Below are 11,483 nucleotides of genomic sequence, written 5' to 3'. Positions count from 1 at the left end.
CATCAAGCACCTAGGTATGCAGACTGCTTCTACAGACATTTGTGAAAGAATGGGTCGCTCTCAGGAGCTCAGTGAATTCAATTATGGTACCGTGATAGGTTGCCACCTGTGCAATAGGTCAGTCCGTGAAATTTCCAGTGCTTTAATTCTTTGACTTATGGATGGTAGTTGATTTCCCATACTCCTAAGGCCTACACAGTGGACCTTGCTCCTAACGTATTGAGGTAATTTTTACTTTGGTTCTGGTTATAAATTTTTTTTTTGTGTGAGATGATCATGGAATGTGGGGACCTGTTGCCCTATGAAGGCATTCATTACTATCTTTTATATATTGGCCCCTTTCAGGCCCGCTGCATTTTGTACTACCATACCTGTACAGCTGTGAAAAAATAATGATAGCAAAGTATAATGTTTCTTTGCACCCTTGACTAAGCACCACCTGGAATGGTGGGATATTTGAACTGTACCTGTATATTATTCGTGATTCCCATACGGCCTTGTCTGTCTGTTTTGTGCGCCCCCACATCCATCCTGGGATTGCTGTGCCGATTGGCCATGGATTACTTGATCTGCTGTTCTGAGAGTCCTTCAAAGTATAACACACATACTATCTACATTTCCATGTAAGTGCCTTAGAGGTGGCATTCCAACTCTGTTGATGTCCATTGTAATTTTCTGTAATGGTTATCTGTAAGTTTGTTTACCTTTTAGATGTGTTGCAAGCTTCTGAGGAAGCAACCCCAGTCGTGAAACATGTCAGGCTCTATCTAACAGTGGAACCCCCCCCCTACTTTGAAGGAAGTAGACTGAGCTTACCATCTTTCAATATTCATATCGGGAAACTGTACTTATATGCTCTGTGGAGAGATAACACTGTAGTATATGCGCAATGCAAAGTGATGATTTTAAACATATTTTACATGTGGTACAACAGTTGTTTTTATATTTTGGTATTGTGTTTATGTGCCTAAAAAGTCCATAATTACTCTATATATATTTTGGTAAGATAGATAGTTCTGGCAGCAGTATTCATGGTAGACTGAAGAGGGGATAGCCTATGGAGAGGTAGGCCTATGAAAAGGGACTTGCAATAGTCAAGGTGAGAGATAACAAGGGAGAGAATGAGTAGGTTGGTGGTTTCATTAGTTAAGTAGGGGCGAATTTTAGAGACGTTACGGAGGTGAAGTCTACAAACTTTTGACAGCAATTGGATTTGGGGCCAAAAAGATAGGTCAGAGTCTAGGATTATACCTAGTACCCTGGCTTGATAGTTGCATAATTGATCTTGATGGAAAAGTCACAAAGGAGGGCACAAGCAGGGGTGGGAGCTCGGTTTTAGAAAGATTTAGTTTAAGCTTGATGTCTAGTACTGATGCTGGTTTGAAGCCAAAGGGTATTAACACACAATATTGATTTCATTTTGACTTTTTTCCTGTTTGCTCGCTTTGCATTTTGTACATTAATAAAAATACACAATAAATATATATTTTAATATATATCTTACTTTACAGCATTTCTTCACACCTTCTTATAACTTTTGCACAGTACTGTATATATATTACATTTGCGATCTTGAATTTACATGCGCTTTAAAGCTCAGTTCCAGAAAAAAAGGATACTGTTTCTTTCAGAATTAAATTTCCTTCTCTCTCCCTGTTAGGCCCCTTTCACACGGGCGATCTGATCAGGTCTGCCTGTCAGTTTTTCAGTTGACCTTATCAGACCCTCTATTCATCCCTATAGGGCTGTTTACACCCGCCTACCTCCAATCTGATCCATTAAAGAAACACGGAAGAGCATCTGCCTCCCTTCATTTAGGTGGAGCGGATGTGAGGACAGTCTGGTGTAAAAGGACAGCGGAGTCCGTTTACACCTGACCGCCCATAGAATAGAGCAGACTTTGTCCGTGTCCACTCTTCATAAACTGAGCGGACACAGACCTGTCATCTGACCCTGCTCTGCTTTGATCAGCAGGGGATCAGTGGACAGATTCCCTGCTGAAAAATCAGAGTCTGCCCCATATGAAAGGGACCTTAAGGACACTTTTATTTAGTGGAGCAGGGAACGGTTTCAACTTTTGAATTTTTTTTCTACTATTTATTGAGGTATACAGCTTCAGTCAATAGGCATAGGTGTCTAAATTTCCATATGCAAGGTGAGGGACATTATGTGCTCTGGGGAGCTGTGCTGTTTTTTTTCATCCTAATGGATACTGCCTGTAAACATCTCATATACTTAATGATGAAAGCTGTTAGACGTGCACACTGGAAATTTTTGTTTTGAAGAATTTTGTTTCGTCATATTCCTTATGTTGAACAAATTCATTTTCAGAATTTGTTTTGTATCTTTGGCATTTTTTTCGTATATATTCATTGGTATCAGAAGGATTCCATATTTTCAAATCTGATCCAAATTCAATGTGAAGAATAGCTGGTTATTAAGGAGCGGGCAGCCACCAAGTCCTTAACAACCATGACTCATCTACTGTCAACAGGATTCCCTGTAAACGAACAAGTGCTGGCAAAAGAACTGCATGGGAATCCCCCCCTTGGGTCTGGTATGAATTTCGAGGGGAACCCCACGCCAAATTAAAAAATAAAAATGGTGTGGAGTCCCCCCTTCCCCAAATCCATACCAGACCCTTCTGCTGGCCAGAAATTATTATTCTGGCCTTTAGAAAACATTTAGGATGTTCGGATCTGTTTATCCACTTCTACCCGCATGTCAAAATTTAACATGCGATTGCGTCTGTGTCAGTGACATGTGTGCATCCACTTGATGCATTTGCCAGTGACTGCACATTGAACAGCACTAATCTCTCATCTGAATAAGCCCTTAACCTCAATGCCATACTTGCATAAACATGCATACATATACAACATTAGAGGTATTTTTTCTACCAAGTTCTGGCATATTTGGAACATAAATTCATTCGCCTGTATATGAGGCCTAACAGTCCCTAAGATGCTGAGAAATCAAACACACAACATTCCTTATTGGCTCACCTTCTCTGCATGTCATTGCAAGCACTCCTGAGTCATAGAAAAAAAAGATGAAAACCTGCATCTCTTGATTTCTACAGACTTGAGTCTCTAGATGGTACTATGCAAGTTTATGATCTGCAGCACCAGAAAGAAACTAACATATACTACAGATGTAGGGGCTTACCCTGTTTCTCATCTCTTCTGAGAACAGCTATCTCTCACCTGACAATAACTAATTATTTTGGTTCAGGCTGCTTATTTTTATACTAGGAAGGAACACAATGCTTTACTACACATCTCATAATGAAATACAAAATGATCACATCTGTACATAGAGGAACTGGAGTTGACACAAGTTGTAAATGCAATTCCAAAGCATAATTTCACATACATTTATTTGTGACATTATGATTTATGTTTATATTTTTCTTTGATTTATTTAAAGAAGAATGGCAAAATTATTATTTTGCCATCCAGTGGGGCTGTGCCCACACTGCATAGGTTAAATGCTCATTTTTGTCCAGGGGCTTGGAAAGCAAAGATATTGTGAATGGGCTGTTCCTGATGTCATCATGCCCATAGACCAGCTCCGGACGTGAGGTCGGCAGGAACAGTCCACCACTGGATGTGGGGGAGTGTGGTTTTCCGGGGGATTGGAGGAATGGGTAAGTACAGCTTTCCCTTAACCCCTGGACAAAATGAGCACTTAACCCATTCAGTGCGGGCACTGCCCCACTGCGTGGGAAAATAAACTTTTTGACACCTTTAACACCTTCCTATAGCAGACTAACGGCCAAGTGGGATGCTCCTCTTTCTAAATGGACTTCATATGACATCCCCTCAGAAGTCGCCGCTCACGTGGCCGTGGGGTTGTGTAGTGGCGCGACCTGTCACCTGCTGTGCCTACCAGACACAGCTGATGACTGATCACTACACCAGCCCACTGACAGTGTCATGTGATCGCTGTGACCAATCACCAATGACAATTGTACACAATGAATGGCTTCCTTTCATGCCATCCATTGTATAAAGTTGTGTTGTTAGCTGTGATTGGTCACAGCAGTCACATGTTACAAGCCAATCACAGCCCATCCAACAAAAGACAACTAAATGAATCAGTTTCATTCAGTAAAAATGTTTGCTAATATCAATTAAATACATTGGCATAAGCAATCATAAAGTGTAAAACAAAACAACAAAATCCTGATTACTTGCCCAGAGTAGTACGATGTTACTATGGTAACATTGTATTGCTCTGGTCTAAGTGTGTTGAAAAAAAAGAAAAAGTAAAAAAAAAAATGTAATAAAAAAGAAAAAAATTTTTTTTTTTTTTTTAAATACTGTCACCAGTCAGCGTCCTTGATCACCTCGACACCAGTTATATGATAACGCTGTAGTGGACTGGTGACAATATGTATAAAACATTTTTTTTTTAATTTCTTAACTTTACAGAAAATGACAACTTCAAAAAACTCACCATGCCTCTTAATAAACACCTGGGACTGTCTATTTTCCAAAAATGCGTCATTTGGGGGGTATTTGTACTATCCTGGCGTTTTCGGGCCTCAAGATATGAGATTGGCCGTCAGTACATCAGAACTGATCGATTGTCAGATATATACCATAGTTTGTAGACTCTATAACTTTCCTACAGACTAAATAATATACAATAATTTGGGTTATTTTCACCAAAGAAATGTAGCAGAATACATTTTGACCTAAATTTATGAAGAAAGGTTACTTATTTGGAAATGTTTTTGTTTATTCAGCAAAAAATAAAAAACCCAGTGGTGATTAAATACCAATTAAAAGAAAGCTCTATTTGTGTGAATAAAATGATACATTTTTTATGGGTACATTGTTGCATGACCGCGCAATTGCCATTCAAAATTCGACAGAGCTGAAAATTGGCCTGGGCAGGAATGGGATAAAAGTGCCCGGTACTGAAGTGGTTAAGTCTTGGAGGAAGAAGATATTTAAAAAAAATTGCATATCTTGTCACTATTTACCTCAACAGAAACAGATTGTTACCTTTCCTTATACAGATTACCAACATTATTTCTTTGATTTGCATTTGCTACTTGTGTCAACTTTGGGTTCCTGTGTTTATAAATGTGATCGCTTGTTATTAAGTTATTAGTTAAAGGCAATTTCTTAGCCGAAAACAGCTATAATTCATGGAAACACTTCTGTAAACAGTTATTTTCAGTTATAATAAATCTTGGACTTTGCGCTCTGTATATGGCCTTGTTGCACGACACACTCTATTCCTGACATTGGTTCTGTTCGCTTTAAAGCTGAACTATAACGGTTTATTTGGTCAATTTTAATATTTTACGTGTCAGCTCAGCAGTAGGTCGATATCTAAGAACAGGGCTTAAAATTTCAAGTCCTGAGCTACTAGCCAGGCCTTAAGAGTTACTCACCACCAGTTGCCCTACCCAACCCCTACCCTGCTACACCCCTAATTCCGCCCCTAAACACGCCCTTGTAAATTATTTCATGAAATGACACTGTTAAATGTTACCCACATTACATCAGGGTCCCCAGAGTCCCCCCACATTACATCAGGGCCTCCAATGTCCCCCTAAACACTCCGTCATACCTAGACCCTGCACCGCATACAACCATAACCCCTCATAATCTTTCACTCACAAAACCATAACTCTACCAAGCATATCCTACCTACTATCCAACCCAGCAGTATCTCAAATGCCCCATACTCTACCACCCATAATAACCACATAATCCTGAACCTGACCAAACCACCCATACATGTAGGTTTACATACAGACACATGTACATACACACACACAAACAGAGATACCTGTACACACACACAGACATGTACATACACACACACACACACACACACACACACACATACACACAAAGAAACATGTACACACACGCACAGAGACACATGTACACACACACATATAGACTCATGTATACACACACAGACACATGTACACATACATGTACATACACACAGACACATGTACATACATAGAAATACACATGCACAGACACATGTACATACACACAGACACATGTACATACATACACAGACACATGTAAATACACACAGACACATGTACATACAGACACATATACGTACATACAAACACACACATGTACATGCACACACACATGTACACACACACACATACATACATGCAAACACATGTACAAATACACACATGTACATACACACAGACATATGTACATGCATACACAGACACACACAAACACACACACAGATACATGTACACACACAAATACACACACGTACACACATACAAATACACACACATATATGTACACATACACACACATACAAACACACACACACACACACACACACATCCCTATAAAAAGTTGCAGTGCTTCGTTATGTTCACTCACAGAGCCGGGTACTGCATTCTAAGGGGAGGCAGAGAGCACAACACACAGTCCTTCCTTTGCTTTCACTTTGCTCAACTATTGAGCAGTCTGACGGTCCCCACTGCGAGTGACAGATCTGGCCCTGAGTTCCGAGCCTGCTCAGCAAGACGGCCCTGGAGACACACTCGCCCCCACTATAATTTCCACTCGTCAATGTGAGTAGGCGAGTGGAAATTTAAAGGCCTGTCTAAGAATATTACATCGTAAGTGAGGGAGCAAAATATCACTGACCTGGAGTCACTTGGTATATCATCAATGTATTAAAAGGTTCTTATATAAAGCAACTCATTCCAGTTCAAATACGCAGAAAAAGTATCAGTAAAGTATCGAAAAAAAAGGGAAATTTCTTTTAAGAGTACTCTCTTCATAGAAAGACACAGTCATCAGATGAAAATAGAAAATTGATTTTGAAATGGTTGATTTTTGTGATACACAGCATGCACTGTGAGGTGCATAATCATTACAAATATTCAAAAAGTCTCACATGTGGTATCCCCTTACTTGGAGGAACGTGTTTTAGGGTATGATTCTAAAAATGCCTATGGTGTGTGGGCAATATCCTAATAAACTGACAACTGTAAAATGCTACATTTTCATTTTCTTTCTGCATTTTCTAAAAACTTCTGGCAAAAAAAATGAAATCTTCAAAAGACTCACAACGCTACTTAAAAAATGCCATGGGTTGTTTGCTTTCCAAAATGTGGTCATTTTGTGGATATTTCTATTGTCTTGGCACTCTCGAGCATCCAGAAAATGTGATAGGCAGTCAGGAAATTAGATACATAATTCATTGCACCTTGAGAGGTTGAAGGGGCTTTTTGATTTTGGGCCCTTCTATGTGGCTTGCTGCAAAAAAGGCTCACATATGTGGTATCCTCATACTCAGCAGGGGTGGCAGAATATGTTTTGGAGTGTAATTCTAAGTATGCCTATACTGTGTGTTATATACAGTTAGGTCCATATATATTTGGACACAGATTTTTCCAGGTATTTAACAAAACATATTCAAGCTATAGTTATATAATGGATATGGGCTGAAAGTGCACACACTCAGCTTTAATTTGAGGGTATGTACATCCATATTGGAGGAAGGGTTTAGGAATTACAGCTCTTAAGAGTAGCCATCCCTCTTTTTCAAGGGACCAAAAGTAATTAGACAAATGAACATAATCATGAATAAAATGTTCATTTTTAATATTTTGTTGAGAATCCTTTACTAGCAATGACTGCCTGAAGTCTGGAACCCATGGACATTACCAAAGACTGAGTTTCCTCCTTTCTGATTCTTTGCCAGGCTCTAACTGCAGCTGTCTTCAGTTGTTCTTTGTTTGTGGGTCTTTCTGCCTTTAGTTTTGCCTTCAGCAAGTGAAATGCATGCTCAATTGGGTTGAGATCAGGTGATTGACTTGACCATTGCAGAATATTCCACTTATTTTCCTTTAAAAGCTCATGGGTTGCTTTTGCAGTGTGTTTTGGATCATTGTCCATCTATACTGTGAAGCATCGTCCAATCAACTTTGCTGCATTTGGCTGAATCTGGGATGGCAGTACATCTCTAAACACTGCAGAATTCATCCAGCTGCTTCTGTCTTCTGTCACATCATCAATAAACACCAATGACCCAGTGCCACTGGAAGCCATGCATTCGCATGCCATCACACTGCCTCCACCATCTTTCACAGATGATGATGCGTGCTTTGGATCATGAGCTGTTCCAAGCCTTCTCCACACTTTTTTTATTTCTGTTATTCTGGCACAGATTAATCTTAGTTTCATCCATGCAAAGAATGCTTTTCCAGAACTGGTCCTGCTTTTTAGATTTTTTTTGGCAAAGTCTAATCTGGCTTTTCTATTCTTCAGGCTTATGAATGGTTTGCACCTTGTGCTGAACCCCCTGTATTTGCTCTCGTGAAGTCTTCTCTTGATTGTAGACTTTGACAATGATACGCCCACCTCCTGGAGAGTGTCCTTCACTTGTCTGGATGTTGTGAATGGGTTTTACTTTATCATAGAGAGGATCCTGTGATCATCTACCACTGTTGTCTTCCGTGGACGTCCATGCCTTTTTATGTTGCTGAGCTCACCAGTGCATTCTTCTTTCCTCAGAATGGACCAAACTGTTGATTTGGGCACGCCTAATGTTGCTGCTATCTCTCTGATGGATTTTAGTTTTTGAAGCCTTACAATGGTCTGTTTCACTTGCATGGACAGCTCCTTTGAATACATGATGTAGGTTCACAGCAATAGATTCCAAATGCAAATACCACACTTAGAATCAACTCCAGACCTTTTACCTGCTTAATTGATGAAGAAAGAATAAAGGAGTAGCCCACACCTGGCCATGAAACAGCTTTTGATTCAATTGTCCAATTATTTTTGGTCCCTTGAAAAAGGGGGGATGGATACTCATAAGAGCTGTAATTCCTAAACCCTTCCTCCAATTTGGATGTACATACTCTCAAATTATACATGAGAGTGTGCACTTTCAGCCCATATCCATTATAGAACTATAGCTTGAATATGTTTTCTTAAATACCTTGAAAAAACTAAAGTGTAGCCTGTGTCCAAATATATATGGACCTAACTGTACATCTTATTAACTACTTGCCACCCAGCCCCAGCGACCCTTTAACAGAATCTTGACACCCAAGGAGGCTGGAAGGACAGGTCGATTATGTGACTACTGTTATTGTCTGTCTTAGTGGTCATATGACCAGCAGCCAGTCCTGCCAGCTCCTGATCATTAGCACAGACTGAGAGCTTTCTTTGACAGCTCAGTCACTGTGCTGTGCTGTATGACTGCAAAACTGTTCCATCTGGTCAATAAGATTGCAGCTATAAACACAAAGATGGACTGAGGGGCTAAATTATTTAGATTTAGGTACTGGGCATTGCTAGGATATAATTCCAGAAGAAAGAAACAGAAAAATGACGGCAGAAAAAAAAGACTGAGTGGTCCATCAAGTCTGTCCGGTTTGTTTTGGGTTTTTTTTTGTCCCAAGCATGTTTGAAGCCATTTATGGTGGTGGCCTGGGTGCAACATTATGAGCAAATGTCATCAATGGCTAAAACAATTAGGGTTCAAAATTCTTTTTGATTCATTCAGACAACTAAAACTTGTTGTGTTGCCACTGGAATATTTGACACTTCATCAATCATTTCTGCCATTAGGTTCTTTACTTCTTTTCCTTTTTCAGTAGTTTGGTTTAGTACTTTTTTTGAGCGAATCAGGTGTGAGGAGGCCCAATAAAATAACAACAAAAAGTTAGATACTGTGTATGTATACTAGGAGTACAGCATATTCACTTTCAAAGTTGATTTTTACTTGCCTTATATACTTTAGTGGTTCTAAAGTCAGAGTTTTTTTTTAACTCAATGCATTAAGGTAAAAATGTTCCACTAACTGATCTACCCACCCCTCTCCTTAAACACTTACAGTGGGGCAAAAAAGTATTTAGTCAGCCACCAATTGTGCAAGTTCTCCCACTTAAAAAGATGAGAGAGGCCTGTAATTGGCATCATAGGTAGACCTCAACTATGAGAGGCAAAATGAGAAAAAAAATCCAGACAATCACATTGGCTGATTTGGAAAGAATTTATTTGCAAATTATGGTGGAAAATAAGTATTTGGTCACCTACAAACAAGCAAGGTTTCTGGCTCTCACAGACCTGTACCTTCTTCTTTAAGAGGCTCCTCTGTCCTACACTCATTACCTGTATCAATGGCACCTGTTTGAACTTGTTATCAGTATAAAAGACACCTGTCCACAACCTCAAACAGTCACACTCCAAACTTCACTATGGTGAAGACCAAAGAGCTGTCGAGGGACACCAGAAACAAAATTGTAGACCTGCACCAGGCTGGGAAGACTGAATCTGCAATAGGCAAGCAGCTTGGTGTGAACAAATTAACTGTGGGAGCAATAATTAGAAAATGGAAGACATACAAGACCACTGATAATCTGCCTCGATCTGGGGCTCCACGCAAGATCTCACCCCGTGGGGTCAAAATGATCACAAGAACGGTGAGCAAAAATCCCAGGACCACGCGGGGGGACCTAATGAATGACCTGCAGAGAGATGGGACCAACGTAACAAAGGCTACCATCAGTAACACACTACGCCGCCAGGGACTCAGATCCTGCAGTGCCAGACGTGTCCCCCTGCTTAAGCCAGTACATGTCCAGGCCCGTCTGAAGTTTGCTAGAGAGCATTTGGATGATCTAGAAGAGGATTGGGAGAATTTCATATGGTCAGATGAAACCAAAATAGAACTGTTTGGTAGAAACACAACTCGTCACATTTGGAGGAGAGAGAATGCTGAATTGCATCCAAAGAACACCATACCTACTGTGAAGCATGGGGGTGGCAACATCATGCTTTGGGGCTGTTTCTATGCAAAGGGACCAGGACGACTGATCCATGTACAGGACAGAATGAATGGGGCCATGTATCGTGAGATTTTGAGTGCAAACCTGCTTTCATCAGCAAGGGCATTGAAGATGAAACATGGCTGGGTCTTCCAACATGACAATGATCCCAAACATACCGCCCGGGCAACGAAGGAGTGGCTTCGTAAGAAGCATTTCAAGGTCCTGGAGTGGCCTAGCCAGTCTCCAGATCTCAACCCCATAGAAAACCTTTGGAGGGAGTTGAAAGTCCGTGTTGCCCAGCGACAGCCCCAAAACATCACTGCTCTAGAGGAGATCTGCATGGAGGAATGGGCCAACATACCAGCAACAGTGTGTGCCAACCTTGTGAAGACTTACAGGAAATGTTTGACCTCTGTCATTGCCAACAAAGGATATATAACAAAGTATTGGGATGAACTTTTCATATTGACCAAATACTTATTTTCCACCATAATTTGCAAATAAATTCTTTCCAAATCAGCCAATGTGATTGTCTGGATTTTTTTTCTCATTTTGTCTCTCATAGTTGAGGTCTACCTATGATGCCTATTACAGGCCTTTCTCATCTTTTTAAGTGGGAGAACTTGCACAATTGGTGGCTGACTAAATACTTTTTTGCCCCACTGTACCTGACCCCTCT

This window comes from Staurois parvus, unplaced genomic scaffold, assembly GCF_062004578.1.
Source record: "Staurois parvus isolate SC_StPar_1 unplaced genomic scaffold, SC_StPar_1.0 ptg000154l, whole genome shotgun sequence".
Taxonomy (NCBI): Eukaryota; Metazoa; Chordata; class Amphibia; order Anura; family Ranidae; genus Staurois; species Staurois parvus.
This window is presented reverse-complemented; position numbering follows the sequence as displayed.